Raw genomic sequence first — 13913 nt, 5'->3', positions numbered from 1 at the left:
CATGTTGTCTTACTCCAAGCTGTATAGGCTCGAAAGCCTACTACCAATTAAGCATATTAGGTGATGTGCATCTCTGTAATGAGAAGGGGTGTGGTCTAATGACATCAACACCCTATATCAGGTGTGCATAATTATTAGGCAACTTCCTTTCCTTTGGCAAAATGGGTCAAAAGAAGGACTTGACAGGCTCAGAAAAGTCAAAAATAGTGAGATATCTTGCAGAGGCATGCAGCACTCTTAAAATTGCAAAGCTTCTGAAGCGTGATCATCGAACAATCAAGCGTTTCATTCAAAATAGTCAACAGGGTCGCAAGAAGCGTGTGGAAAAACCAAGGCGCAAAATAACTGCCCATGAACTGAGAAAAGTCAAGCGTGCAGCTGCCAAGATGCCACTTGCCACCAGTTTGGCCATATTTCAGAGCTGCAACATCACTGGAGTGCCCAAAAGCACAAGGTGTGCAATACTCAGAGACATGGCCAAGGTAAGAAAGACTGAAAGACGACCACCACTGAACAAGACACACAAGCTGAAACGTCAAGACTGGGCCAAGAAATATCTCAAGACTGATTTTTCTAAGGTTTTATGGACTGATGAAATGAGAGTGAGTCTTGATGGGCCAGATGGATGGGCCCGTGGCTGGATTGGTAAAGGGCAGAGAGCTCTAGTCCGACTCAGACGCCAGCAAGGTGCAGGTGGAGTACTGGTTTGGGCTGGTATCATCAAAGATGAGCTTGTGGGGCCTTTTCGGGTTGAGGATGGAGTCAAGCTCAACTCCCAGTCCTACTGCCAGTTTCTGGAAGACACCTTCTTCAAGCAGTGGTACAGGAAGAAGTCTGCATCATTCAAGAAAAACATGATTTTCATGCAGGACAATGCTCCATCACACGCGTCCAAGTACTCCACAGCGTGGCTGGCAAGAAAGGGTATAAAAGAAGAAAATCTAATGACATGGCCTCCTTGTTCACCTGATCTGAACCCCATTGAGAACCTGTGGTCCATCATCAAATGTGAGATTTACAAGGAGGGAAAACAGTACACCTCTCTGAACAGTGTCTGGGAGGCTGTGGTTGCTGCTGCATGCAATGTTGATGGTGAACAGATCAAAACACTGACAGAATCCATGGATGGCAGGCTTTTGAGTGTCCTTGCAAAGAAAGGTGGCTATATTGGTCACTGATTTGTTTTTGTTTTGTTTTTGAATGTCAGAAATGTATATTTGCGAATGTTGAGATGTTATATTGGTTTCACTGGTAAAAATAAATAATTGAAATGGGTATATATTTGTTTTTTGTTAAGTTGCCTAATAATTATGCACAGTAATAGTCACCTGCACACACAGATATTCCCCTAAAATAGCTAAAACTAAAAACAAACTAAAAACTACTTCCAAAAATATTCAGCTTTGATATTAATGAGTTTTTTGGGTTCATTTAGAACATGGTTGTTGTTCAATAATAAAATTAATCCTCAAAAATACAACTTGCCTAATAATTCTGCACTCCCTGTATAAGGCTGAGGTTTACTCAGTTCTGTGTCAGTCTTGTGCTGTCTTGTCCTGCTCCTAGTTTGTACTCACTCTCCCCTGCTGCTGACCCATGGGATCCGTGACTGTCTGTCTGTCTGTCGTGGGTTTCCTACTTGTTCATTCCCGTCCTCTTTCCTGTGTTTTGTTATCTGTTCTGCCAGTTATGTTTTAGTCACCAAGTTTGTATTCATGTCTCTGTTTAGCAAGCCCTTGCTGCACCTTTCTTTGCAGCAGAGTGCCATGGGTAAGGCCATGCAGTTTACTACTGGTGGAGCTAGTCCTTCTCTGCTCATTGTCACTCCTGTTTCCTTGCTATGAACTTCTGCTTGTGTTTTTAGTTGCCTGCTTGTATTTGCCTGTTTGTTATGTTTGCCTATGTACCGTCGGTACCTTCTGGTACCTGTTGTCAGTTTGCTCCTGTTGTCACTGTCTAGTTCACGCTCCAGAGTGGACCCTGGCAACTCCCTGCGGCAAAGCCTAACCCTACCATCTGGGGCCCTAGTGAATACCAGGAGATGCTTAGTCACGCCCCTCTGGAGTGTTACTAGACAGTGGCGCAGTGGGGGTTTTTCTCCTACTGTGCGGACGGTACATAGAGCTCTCTATTTCCCTGTGTTTCCCTCCTTGGATTCTGTTTGTACAATAAACTCTTGTGTGTCTGTACCGTATTGCTGTTTGTTTATTGCTTGACGACGCGGAGGTCTCTCCTGGGACATCAAACTTGTGACAGAATGAACAAGAGAACTTTCACAGAGTTTGTGTTCTGTTTTCTGCTTATCTGTGGTGTGTGCTTTCTGTTTTTGTTTCCCTCTTCATGGTGCTTTTAGGTATCGGATTTAGTTGTCTTGGTGTACTGGCTGCTGTGTTTTCCGTGTATGCTGGTTGCCAGGGGTGACGTCCGGTGTAACCTTTTTAGCTTGCAGTTCTGCCTACGGCCGTGTTTTCTGTTATCGGTGCAGGTATCTGCTTCTGTACTCACGCCTCCGGAAGGGGGTGTCAGCATGTTTGACAAATCAGTTCTTGGCAGACATGTCATTCTCCAGAGGGAGAGTGGAGGGGGAGGTAACTTCTTGGTGCGGTTCACTTGACGTGTATGCCGTGTTGGCTGGCTATCTTCCCCTGGCATACTGGCTGCGGACCCTCCGTGTAGGCTGGTTTTCAGGGGTTGGGCTGGTTGCGGTGGTCGTGTGTGTTCCTGCCCCTGTACCTCGTCACCCCTCTGATTTTCGTTCCCTAACCTGGTTCTGTTTGGGTTGTTGCCTCACTTCTTCCCCTTTCTGTTTGGGAAGAGAGGGGTGGGGGCTTTGAGGGGTGGGAGTGTCACAGTCGTTACCTCTGGCTGTGACCTTCTGTCTATGCTCTCACTGCAGCTCTGTTCCTGTGTGTTTGTGGTTCTTTATGGGTTAACTCCCCTGTGTGCCTATTAGGAGTTAATCCCCTGTCTGCTCCATGGGTGTGGCCTCTCTGATGCACCCATGGAACCTGTATATAAGGCTGAGGTTTCCTCAGTTCTGTGTCAGCTCACCTGGCGTGTGTTGTCTTGTCCTGCTCCTTGTTTGTCCTCACTCTTCCATGCTGCTGACCCGTGTCTGTCTGTCTGTGCTCTGTGGGTTTCCTACCTGTTCATTCCCGTCCTCTTTCCTGTGTTTTGTTATCTGTTCTGCCAGTTATGTTTTAGTCACCAAGTTTGTATTCATGTCTCTGTTCAGCAAGCCCTTGCTGCACCTTTCTTTGCAGCAGAGTGCCATGGGTAAGGCCATGCAGTTTACTACTGGTGGAGCAAGTCCTTCTCTGCTCATTGTCACTCCTGTTTCCTTGCTATGAACTTCTGCTTGTGTTTTTAGTTGCCTGCTTGTATTTGCCTGTTTGTTATGTTTGCCTATGTACCGTCGGTACCCTCTGGTACCTGTTGTCAGTTTGCTCCTGTTGTCACTGTCTAGTTCACGCTCCAGAGTGGACCCTGGCAACTCCCTGCGGCAAAGCCTAACCTTACCATCTGGGGCCCTAGTGAATACCAGGGGTTGCTTAGTCACGCCCCTCTGGAGTATTACTAGACAGTGGCGCAGTGGGGGTTTTCCTCCCACTGTGCAGACGGTACATAGAGCTCTCTATTTCTCTGTGTTTCCCTCCTTGGATTCTGTTTGTACAATAAACCCTTGTGTGTCTGTACCGTATTGCTGTTTGTTTATTGCTTGACGATGCGGAGGTCTCTCCTGGGACCTCCAACTCATGACACCAGCCTTCTGAAACATCTCTGGGTAGTATGAAACTAGGGCTATGCTTAGGTGCTCACCAGAGCCCCACCGCAAAGCAGGATGAACTTGGCTGCTAAGGACCCAGGATATGTTTGCATATCCAGGTAACAGATTATTAGTGCAGGCACATTAGTAGCAGAACTCTCAGGATTACTAAGTAAGTACAATAAGTGTCAGCCAGCAGGGGCAGAATTCCAGGAGAAAAAAACGCGATGATTGCAGCAAACAAAAGGAAATCCTGGTGCAGAGTTGATGCCAGGATAGATGATAAGAGCAAAATCAGCAACAAGGGAAAATCCAAAACCAAGCCACATGTAATGAATGTAGATGGGGACAGACGAGGACAGGGAATCCCTGAACTAGAACCCAGCCCGCTATCCCTGCCTACTTGCAGTATAAGCCATAAATTGCCGTCTCCCCCAGCAGATGCAAAGCAGAGCATTGTGTCCTGTAACTAAGGACCATTCTGAAGCTGAAGATCGTGCTGCTGGAGCCTGGACAAGTAAGCCTCTTACATTGTAGAAAAGTATGGGATAGGCACTCGTCCCATACTTTTCTACCATTTATATCCAATTTTGAGGGGTGACTCAATTTTTGGTTTGGAGCACCTATCCTGAGAGAACAGAGCTGAGCGTATCTCCTTTTTCCAGTTTCTTACATTACCCCCCTTCTTAAGAGGGGCCACTGGACCCTCAACCTAAAGAGCATATAAGATTTTATTTTTAAATGAGGATTATGAACATCTTGAGCTGCGACCTATGTTCTCTCTTCAGCAACATATCCCTTCCAATGGATAAGATACTGAAAGGAGCCCTGAACCCTCAGAGAATCCAGAATTTTATCCACGTCATACTCTAATTCACCTTGGATTATAACCTGATCAGGGGGTTTAGAAGAAGGAATCACCAGAGGAATGTATTTCTTAAGCAATGACTTATGTATACTGGGTTTATTATCGATATGATCTGAGGTGCACATATTTTGTGGAAACCCAAACAAGTTCTTCCAACGCAAAGTTTGGACCTGAGGAATGCCTTTTATTGGCTTGTTTAAACTGGATGCTTTGAGCTTTCGCCAGGTTCATGTGAGCCTGGGCCCAAACTTTGCACAGATCATTCATTCATGATGGCCTCCACTGCAGGACTCACAGAACATAACCCAGATACTGATTAAAAACGTGCATTAAACCCATAGTTGCAAAAGAAAAAAGGTGATATCTGATATGCCATTAGAGGAACTAGCATGATTGTTGATAGCAAACTCTGCAAGAGACAAAACCATTTCCCATTTGTTTTAACAGTCAGAAATAAAGCATCTCAGAAACTGTTCCAACACCTGGTTGAACTTTTCAGTTTGTCCATTTGTCTCTGGATGGAACACGAAAGAGAAGGACAGTTTGATCCCCAACTATTTGCTAAACTCAAAATTTTGAGACAAACTGTACCCCTCTTTCAGAGCTAATGGACTCAGAAATCACATGAAATTTAAGAATATTATCAATAAATAAAATTGCTAATTTGTTAGCGTCAGGCAGCTTCTTTAACCCCTTAGTGACCAGCCTGTTTTGGGCCTTACTGACCAAGCGTTTTTCTTTCTTTTCTCATCGTCCTGTTCCAAAAGCTATAACTTTTCTATTTTTACGTCTATATAGCTTTATGAGAGCTTGTTTTCTTGCAGGACAAGTTGTAGTTTTTAATGGCGCCATTTTGGGGTACACATAACTTTCTGATTAACTTTTATTAAGGCCCCCTGCACACAAACGTGTGTTTCCCGTTGCCGTATTGCGGACCGCATTTGCGGATCCGCAATACACAGGTGCCGTTCCGTGGGCATTCCGCATCACGGATGCGGACCCATTCACTTAAATGGGTCCGCTAATCCGGAGATGCGGAATGGTACGGAACGGAAGCACGGAAGTGCTTCCGTGGGGTTTCGTCCCCTACTTCCGTTCCGCAAAAAGATAGAACATGTCCTATCTTTTTGCAGAACAGCCGGATCGCGGACCCTTTCAAGTAAATAGTTCAGCGATCCGCTGTGCCTGTCCCACGGACTGTGTTCGTGCATTGTGGCCCGCATTTTGCAGGCCGCAGCACGACCACGGGGGCCTAACTGTGCAGGGGGGCCTAACTCTTTCTGGGAGAAGGATGGAAAAAACAGCAATACTGCCACTGCGTTTTTACGTTATAAATTTTATGGCGTTCATTTTTCAGTATAAATAACATAATAGCTTTATTCTTTGGGTCAGTACGATTACAGTGATACCAAATACATATTTTTTTTGCGTTTTACTACTTTTTTGCAAAAAAAACCCCTTTTTTTTAAGATTTTTTTTTTGCATTGCCACTTCCCAAGACCCATAACTTTTTTCTTTTTCTTTATATGGAGTTGTGTGAGGGGTTGATTTTTGGGGGATGACTTTTGTAACGGAACGCCTAGCACCCCGACCGGGTACCTCCGTCGATAGATGCTCCTAGTGCTTTCCGAGGACTCCAAGCACTCCACTTGACACCGTACGCCCTGCAGACCCCACGAACCGCCGCAGCTTGGTTGGGGTCTCACCGTCCTCCACCCACGCTGGACCTACGACAAGGCTCCAGGCTCCAGTGGGTGAACCTCTCCTACAGCCAGAGAGCAGGAACAGCTCTTACAAGAGCTAGTAGTTATGCCAGGGGAGTATAGCAAATCTTCAGCGTATAGCAATCCCCCAGTTTGATCAGTTATCCAAACACCAGTCTCAGCATGATGAAGGATAAAACAGGAACACTTTATTGAGGGCTACCCGCCCGTATTTATGCAGGTCCCCATCTGGTGGCCACGCCCTTAGGGGACCAGAATGGAGACTGCGACACAGTACAGATATGCAGAAATTCAGGATACACAGACACAACACATCCCCACAATGCATCATGGTTTCCTCCTCTCTGCCTGGCAACACCCGAGGAGCAATCCAATTATGTCTCAGGACAAAGGGAAAACACCAATACACATGTGGGAACAACAGGACAGGAATCACCACCCAAATACACAATGGCACACCCCCACAGCAAACACAGACATTTAACATATCCCCAGATAGCTCAAGTCTGAGTGCATATCATTAGGTGAATGGCACTCAGAATACACGAATACAATAATATTAGCTATCTGGGTGCCCTCACATAACATACAATTTAACTGAACGCATAATAACATAAAACACAATTCCAAAGACAGATTTAAGCTGTGCGGCCGGCCTGTTTTCTTTAAAGTTAGTATGGGCCATAATCCTGAGGCAAGAGGCTAGCAACCAGCCCCCTCCAAAACACCGTGGCGAGGTTGGTTTCATCTCACATCTCCCCCTTCCAGGGAAGACTAACCAGATACCTGACCTCACGGTCAGTACCTGAGTTAGTCTGGCAGTCCAACCACAACCCCATACTGGACCTGTTGAATTTTGGGGCCTGGCTCTGTTCCGTATGTCCCCAGCTGTTGAGCGGGCATCTGCGACTCCTTGCGGCCTTGTGGTTCTCCAGCTTGGAGCTGTAGGTACTTGATGGGCAGAGGCCGACTGCGCTCTGCCCAGATGCCAGCTCTTCCGCTGGGGTCGCTTGTGGGGAGTCCGGCTCTGAAGAAGAGGATAGGGGAGGGCAGAGGCCGACTGCGCTCTGCCCAGAGGTCAGCTCTTCCGCTGGGGTAGCCTGTGGGAAGTCCGGCTCTGGAGTAGAGGATAGGGGAGGGCAGAGGCCGACTGCGCTCTGCCCAGATGCCAGCACTTCCGCTGGGGTAGCCTGTGGGATGTCCTGCTCTGGAGAAGAGGATAGAGGAGGGCAGAGGCCGACGGCGCTCTGCCCTGATGCCAGCTCTTCCGCTGGGAAGAAATCAGTGGGTAGCACAGGCTCATCCCCTTCCCCCAGAACTCTGTTGGGAAGTAGCTGGGAAGGGGAGGGCTCGCTTACCTCCTCCTCCTGGTATCCCTGCGGAGATGGATGGGGATCTGGACCGACTGTCCAGCATCCCTGTAGGACTGGCACTGAGCCCGCGGTCTCATCTGCGCCCATGCAGAGGGGCTTGTGTTCCCCTTTTCCCGGTATCTCCGGCTGCTGGTGGAAGGTGAGGCCGGTTGCCTCTCCTCCCCAGGACTCTGGTTGCTGTAAGGCAGAGGGACCCCGCATCTCCTCCCCCTGGAACTCAGGTTGCCGCTGGGGAGAGAGACTGGTTGTCTCCTCTCCCTGTGATATGTACTGCCGCTGGAGATCTGGGCAGGCGGCCCAGCATCCCTGTAGGGCCAGTAGAGAGACCTCGGTCCCATCTCCACCTGCCATCTGTGGGTCCTCCCAGGACCAGTCTGTGAGGTCCCTCAACATTTGCGAGTCAGGATCACCTGCGTCCACACCTGGCAACTCCGGCTGCCGCTGAGGGTCTGTGCCAGCATCCCAGCATCCCGGTGGAGAGCCCTCGGTCCCTTCTCCACCTGCCTGTTGTGGTTCCTCACAGGACCAGTCTATGAGGACCCCTACCTCTGTAGCTGGTACTGAAGCAGGGGATACTTCAGTCGGGTCTTCCCAGCTGTAGGGTTGTAGGTCTGGGACTGCCACCCAGCTCTCTGGCAGTGTATATTGGGACCGAATTGAGCTGAAGAAGTATTGGTAGTCCTGCTCCAGCTCCCACTCCTTTGTGACTAGAGATGCCAGGTCTTGTCTCACCTCTCTCGCTGTAGCCCAATCATGCATAGCCTCTCTGTAGTCATAGATATCCCAGAACCGGGACCCTCCAGCATCTCCGAACTCCGGTTCTGCGAAGGCCTCAAACAACAGGCCAGGGCCATCATAATCCTCACCCTCGGGTCTGTCGTGCTCAGCCATCCAGGGAGAGTGCCGAATCACATACCACCAGAGTGCCTGGTAGGCGTCATCTAGCCAAAGCTCCTTCCATACCAGGCTCTCCAGTTCTGTCACCCACTCATTCAGGGGCTCCTCTCCCAGAAGGGGCATTCGCAGGGCCACTCGCATCCGCAACTGCTGCTCCTCACTGGGGAGACACTCGCCCCGCCGACGCTGTACATCTTCCAGGGCCTCGTGCCAGACGCCTTTCCGGACTGCATCCCTCCAGTCCGGGTCATCATCCTCCTCGTAGTGGAACGCTGTTCGAAGACTAGCCGATTCCATCCTGCTGTAGCCAGGGGCGCTGTACGGATACTAGCGTTGCCCTCAATATACTCCACGAACTGTGTCTCCGAGCTGCTTCTCCTCACACTAGGACGCCATCCCACTGCTTGCCACCAATGTAACGGAACGCCTAGCACCCCGACCGGGTACCTCCGTCGATAGATGCTCCTAGTGCTTTCCGAGGACTCCAAGCACTCCACTTGACACCGTACGCCCTGCAGACCCCACGAACCGCCGCAGCTTGGTTGGGGTCTCACCGTCCTCCACCCACGCTGGACCTACGACAAGGCTCCAGGCTCCAGTGGGTGAACCTCTCCTACAGCCAGAGAGCAGGAACAGCTCTTACAAGAGCTAGTAGTTATGCCAGGGGAGTATAGCAAATCTTCAGCGTATAGCAATCCCCCAGTTTGATCAGTTATCCAAACACCAGTCTCAGCATGATGAAGGATAAAACAGGAACACTTTATTGAGGGCTACCCGCCCGTATTTATGCAGGTCCCCATCTGGTGGCCACGCCCTTAGGGGACCAGAATGGAGACTGCGACACAGTACAGATATGCAGAAATTCAGGATACACAGACACAACACATCCCCACAATGCATCATGGTTTCCTCCTCTCTGCCTGGCGACACCCGAGGAGCAATCCAATTATGTCTCAGGACAAAGGGAAAACACCAATACACATGTGGGAACAACAGGACAGGAATCACCACCCAAATACACAATGGCACACCCCCACAGCAAACACAGACATTTAACATATCCCCAGATAGCTCAAGTCTGAGTGCATATCATTAGGTGAATGGCACTCAGAATACACGAATACAATAATATTAGCTATCTGGGTGCCCTCACATAACATACAATTTAACTGAACGCATAATAACATAAAACACAATTCCAAAGACAGATTTAAGCTGTGCGGCCGGCCTGTTTTCTTTAAAGTTAGTATGGGCCATAATCCTGAGGCAAGAGGCTAGCAACCAGCCCCCTCCAAAACACCGTGGCGAGGTTGGTTTCGTCACAACTTTTATTTTTCATTGGTATAATTTTGGAGTAAATGGCGCTTTTTGATCTCTTGTTATTACGTTTTTTCAGTGGCAACTAAGAATAAATTAACATTTCTGTCTTTTTTTTTATAAATATTTTACAGTGTTCACCGTAGGGGATAATTTATGGACACGGCAATACCAAATATATGGGAAATACTTTTTTTTGCTATTTTTTTCATTGAAAAGCTTATTTTCAATGGAAAAAAGTTTAATTTTTTTATTGGATTTTTTTAATTGAATAAATTAGTTTTTTTAAAACTTTTTTTTCCACTTAAAAATTCCCCAAGGGGACTATAACAGACAGCTTTTTTTATTGCTTTTAAAATGCAATGCGCTATCCCTATAGTGCATTGCATTTTAATGGCAATGCTATTCTGACATTGACCAGCAAGCTGTGCCAGAGAGGCGCAGCCTGCTGGAAATTACTCAAGGCTGGTCTGGGTTCTACATCAGACCCCAGGCAGCCTTCACACACATCGGCACCCCGCAATCGCATTTGCGGGCTGCCGATGGGAGACAGAGGGAGTCCGCTCCCTCTGTCAGCACTTTACAAAGTGTTAAACAGCCTGGATCGGCACTCCTGCCAGTATGGGCTGTTAGAGCAGGGCCGCAGCTCTCATGTGTGAGCTGGGTCCCTGCTCCCTGCTTAGACTGGGCAGCCGTAAAAAAAGTGCCGTCCCAGCCTAAGGCCCCTTAGTGACCGTCGTAAAAAAAGGTGCATGGGTGGGTGCTAAGGGCTTAACAGAACTAGAGATGGCCTTGCGGTTCGCCCGGCGGTCATTTCGCTGCGAACTTTGCGTGTTCCCGATTTGGGAGATATTCACACCCACCATATTCTTTTACATTGTGAAGAACTTTGACCCATGACTAGGGATGAGCGAACTCGAACTGTATAGTTCGGGTTCGTACCGAATTTTGGGGTGTCCGTGACACGGACCCGAACCCGGACATTTTCGTAAAAGTCCGGGTTCGGGTTCGGTGTTCGTCACTTTCTTGGCGCTTTTTGGACGATTTCTTGGCGCTTTTTGAAAGGCTGCAAAGCAGCCAATTAACAAGCGTCATACTACTTGCCCCAAGAGGCCGTCACAGCCATGCCTACTATTGGCATGGCTGTGATTGGCCAGAGCACCATGTGACCCAGCCTCTATTTAAGCTGGAGTCACATAGCGCCGCCCGTCACTCTGCTCTGATTAGCGTAGGGAGAGGTTGCTGCTGCGACAGTAGGGCGAGATTAGGCTGATTAACTCCTCCAAAGGACTTGATTAATCGATCGATCTGCAGCTGTGCATCATTGAGCTGCTGAAATTCAATTGCTCACTGTTTTTAGGCTGCCCAGACTGTTTGTCAGTCACTTTTTTCTGGGGTGATCGGCGGCCATTTTGTGTCTTGTGCGGTGCTGCGACCAAGTGCATCCAAGCTGCGACCAAGTTCATTTAACCCTCAATGGTGTGGTTGTTTTTTGGCTAAAGCCTACATCAGGGTGAAGCTGTCACACCAAGTGCATTTAACCAGCAATAGTCTGTTCATTTTTTGGCCATATACTAAATCAGGGTCAAGCTGCGCCCGTCACCAAGTGCATTTAACCCTCAGTAGTGTGGTTGGTCAAGCTGTCACACCAAGTGCATTTAACCAGCAATAGTCTGTTCATTTTTTGGCCATATACTACATCAGGGGCAAGCTGCGCCCGTCACCAAGTGCATTTAACCCTCAGTAGTGTGGTTGGTCATGCTGTCACACCAAGTGCATTTAACCAGCAATAGTCTGTTCATTTTTTGGCCATATACTACATCAGGGGCAAGCTGCGCCTGTCACCAAGTGCATTTAACCCTCAATGGTGTGGTTGTTTTTTGGCTAAAGCCTACATCAGGGTGAAGCTGTCACACCAAGTGCATTTAACCAGCAATAGTCTGTTCATTTTTTGGCCATATACTACATCAGGGGCAAGCTGCGCCCGTCACCAAGTGCATTTAACCCTCAGTAGTGTGGTTGGTCAAGCTGTCACACCAAGTGCATTTAACCAGCAATAGTGTGGTTATTTTTTGGCCATATCCCAGTCTAATTCTGTCACTAAATCCATACCGGTCACCCAGCGCCTAAATACTAGGCCTCAAATTTATATCCCGCTAAATCTGTCGTTACCGCTGTACTGTTGTGGCTGGGCAAGTTATTTAGTGTCCGTCAAAGCACATTCTTTGTTCAGGGTTGAAATACAATTCCCAATTTAGCAATTTCATAATTTAGTGGTTTCTGCTATATCAGAGCTATTTGAAATCTATCCCTAAAAGGGTATATAATATTCAAGGTGCACATAGGGTCATTCAGAATAACTTCACACACACGCTACTGTGCATTTCCAAGTCTAATTCTGTCACTAAATCCATACCGGTCACCCAGCGCCTAAATACTAGGCCTCAAATTTATATTCAGCTGAATTTGAATACAATACATTGGGCCAAATAATATTTTTGTTGTTGTGGTGAACCATAACAATGAGGAAAATATCTAGTAAGGGACGCGGACGTGGACATGGTCGTGGTGGTGTTAGTGGACCCTCTGGTGCTGGGAGAGGACGTGGCCGTTCTGCCACATCCACACGTCCTAGTGTACCAACTACCTCAGGTCCCAGTAGCCGCCAGAATTTACAGCGATATATGGTGGGGCCCAATGCCGTTCTAAGGATGGTAAGGCCTGAGCAGGTACAGGCATTAGTCAATTGGGTGGCCGACAGTGGATCCAGCACGTTCACATTATCTCCCACCCAGTCTTCTGCAGAAAGCGCACAGATGGTGCCTGAAAACCAACCCCATCAGTCTGTCACATCACCCCCATGCATATCAGGGAAACTGTCTGAGCCTCAAGTTATGCAGCAGTCTCTTTTGCTGTTTGAAGACTCTGCTGGCAGGGTTTCCCAAGGGCATCCACCTAGCCCTTCCCCAGCGGTGGAAGACATAGACTGCACTGACGCACAACCACTTATGTTTCCTGATGATGAGGACATGGGAATACCACCTCAGCATGTCTCTGATGATGACGAAACACAGGTGCCAACTGCTGCGTCTTTCTGCAGTGTGCAGACTGAACAGGAGGTCAGGGATCAAGACTGGGTGGAAGACGATGCAGGGGACGATGAGGTCCTAGACCCCACATGGAATGAAGGTCGTGCCACTGACTTTCACAGTTCGGAGGAAGAGGCAGTGGTGAGACCGAGCCAACAGCGTAGCAAAAGAGGGAGCAGTGGGCAAAAGCAGAACACCCGCCGCCAAGAGACTCCGCCTGCTACTGACCGCCGCCATCTGAGACCGAGCACCCCAAAGGCAGCTTCAAGGAGTTCCCTGGCATGGCACTTCTTCAAACAATGTGCTGACGACAAGACCCGAGTGGTTTGCACGCTGTGCCATCAGAGCCTGAAGCGAGGCATTAACATTCTGAACCTGAGCACAACCTGCATGACCAGGCACCTGCATGCAAAGCATGAACTGCAGTGGAGTAAACACCTTAAAACCAAGGAAGTCACTCAGGCTCCCCCTGCTACCTCTTCTGCTGCTGCCGCCTCGGCCTCTTCTGCTGCTGCCGCCTCGGCCTCTTGGCACGTTGGCACCTGCCGCCCAGCAAACAGGGGATATACCACCAACACCACCACCACCTCCGTCACCAAGCGTCTCAACCATGTCACACGGCAGCGTTCAGCTCTCCATCTCACAAACATTTGAGAGAAAGCGTAAATTCCCACCTAGCCACCCTCGATCCCTGGCCCTGAATGCCAGCATTTCTAAACTACTGGCCTATGAAATGCTGTCATTTAGGCTGGTGGACACAGACAGCTTCAAACAGCTGATGTCGCTTGCTGTCCCACAGTATGTTGTTCCCAGCCGCCACTACTTCTCCAAGAGAGCCGTGCCTTCCCTGCACAACCAAGTATCCGATAAAATCAAGTG

This window comes from Bufo gargarizans, chromosome 5, assembly GCF_014858855.1.
Source record: "Bufo gargarizans isolate SCDJY-AF-19 chromosome 5, ASM1485885v1, whole genome shotgun sequence".
NCBI classification, from domain to species: domain Eukaryota; kingdom Metazoa; phylum Chordata; class Amphibia; order Anura; family Bufonidae; genus Bufo; species Bufo gargarizans.
Note: the sequence above shows the minus strand (reverse complement) of the source record.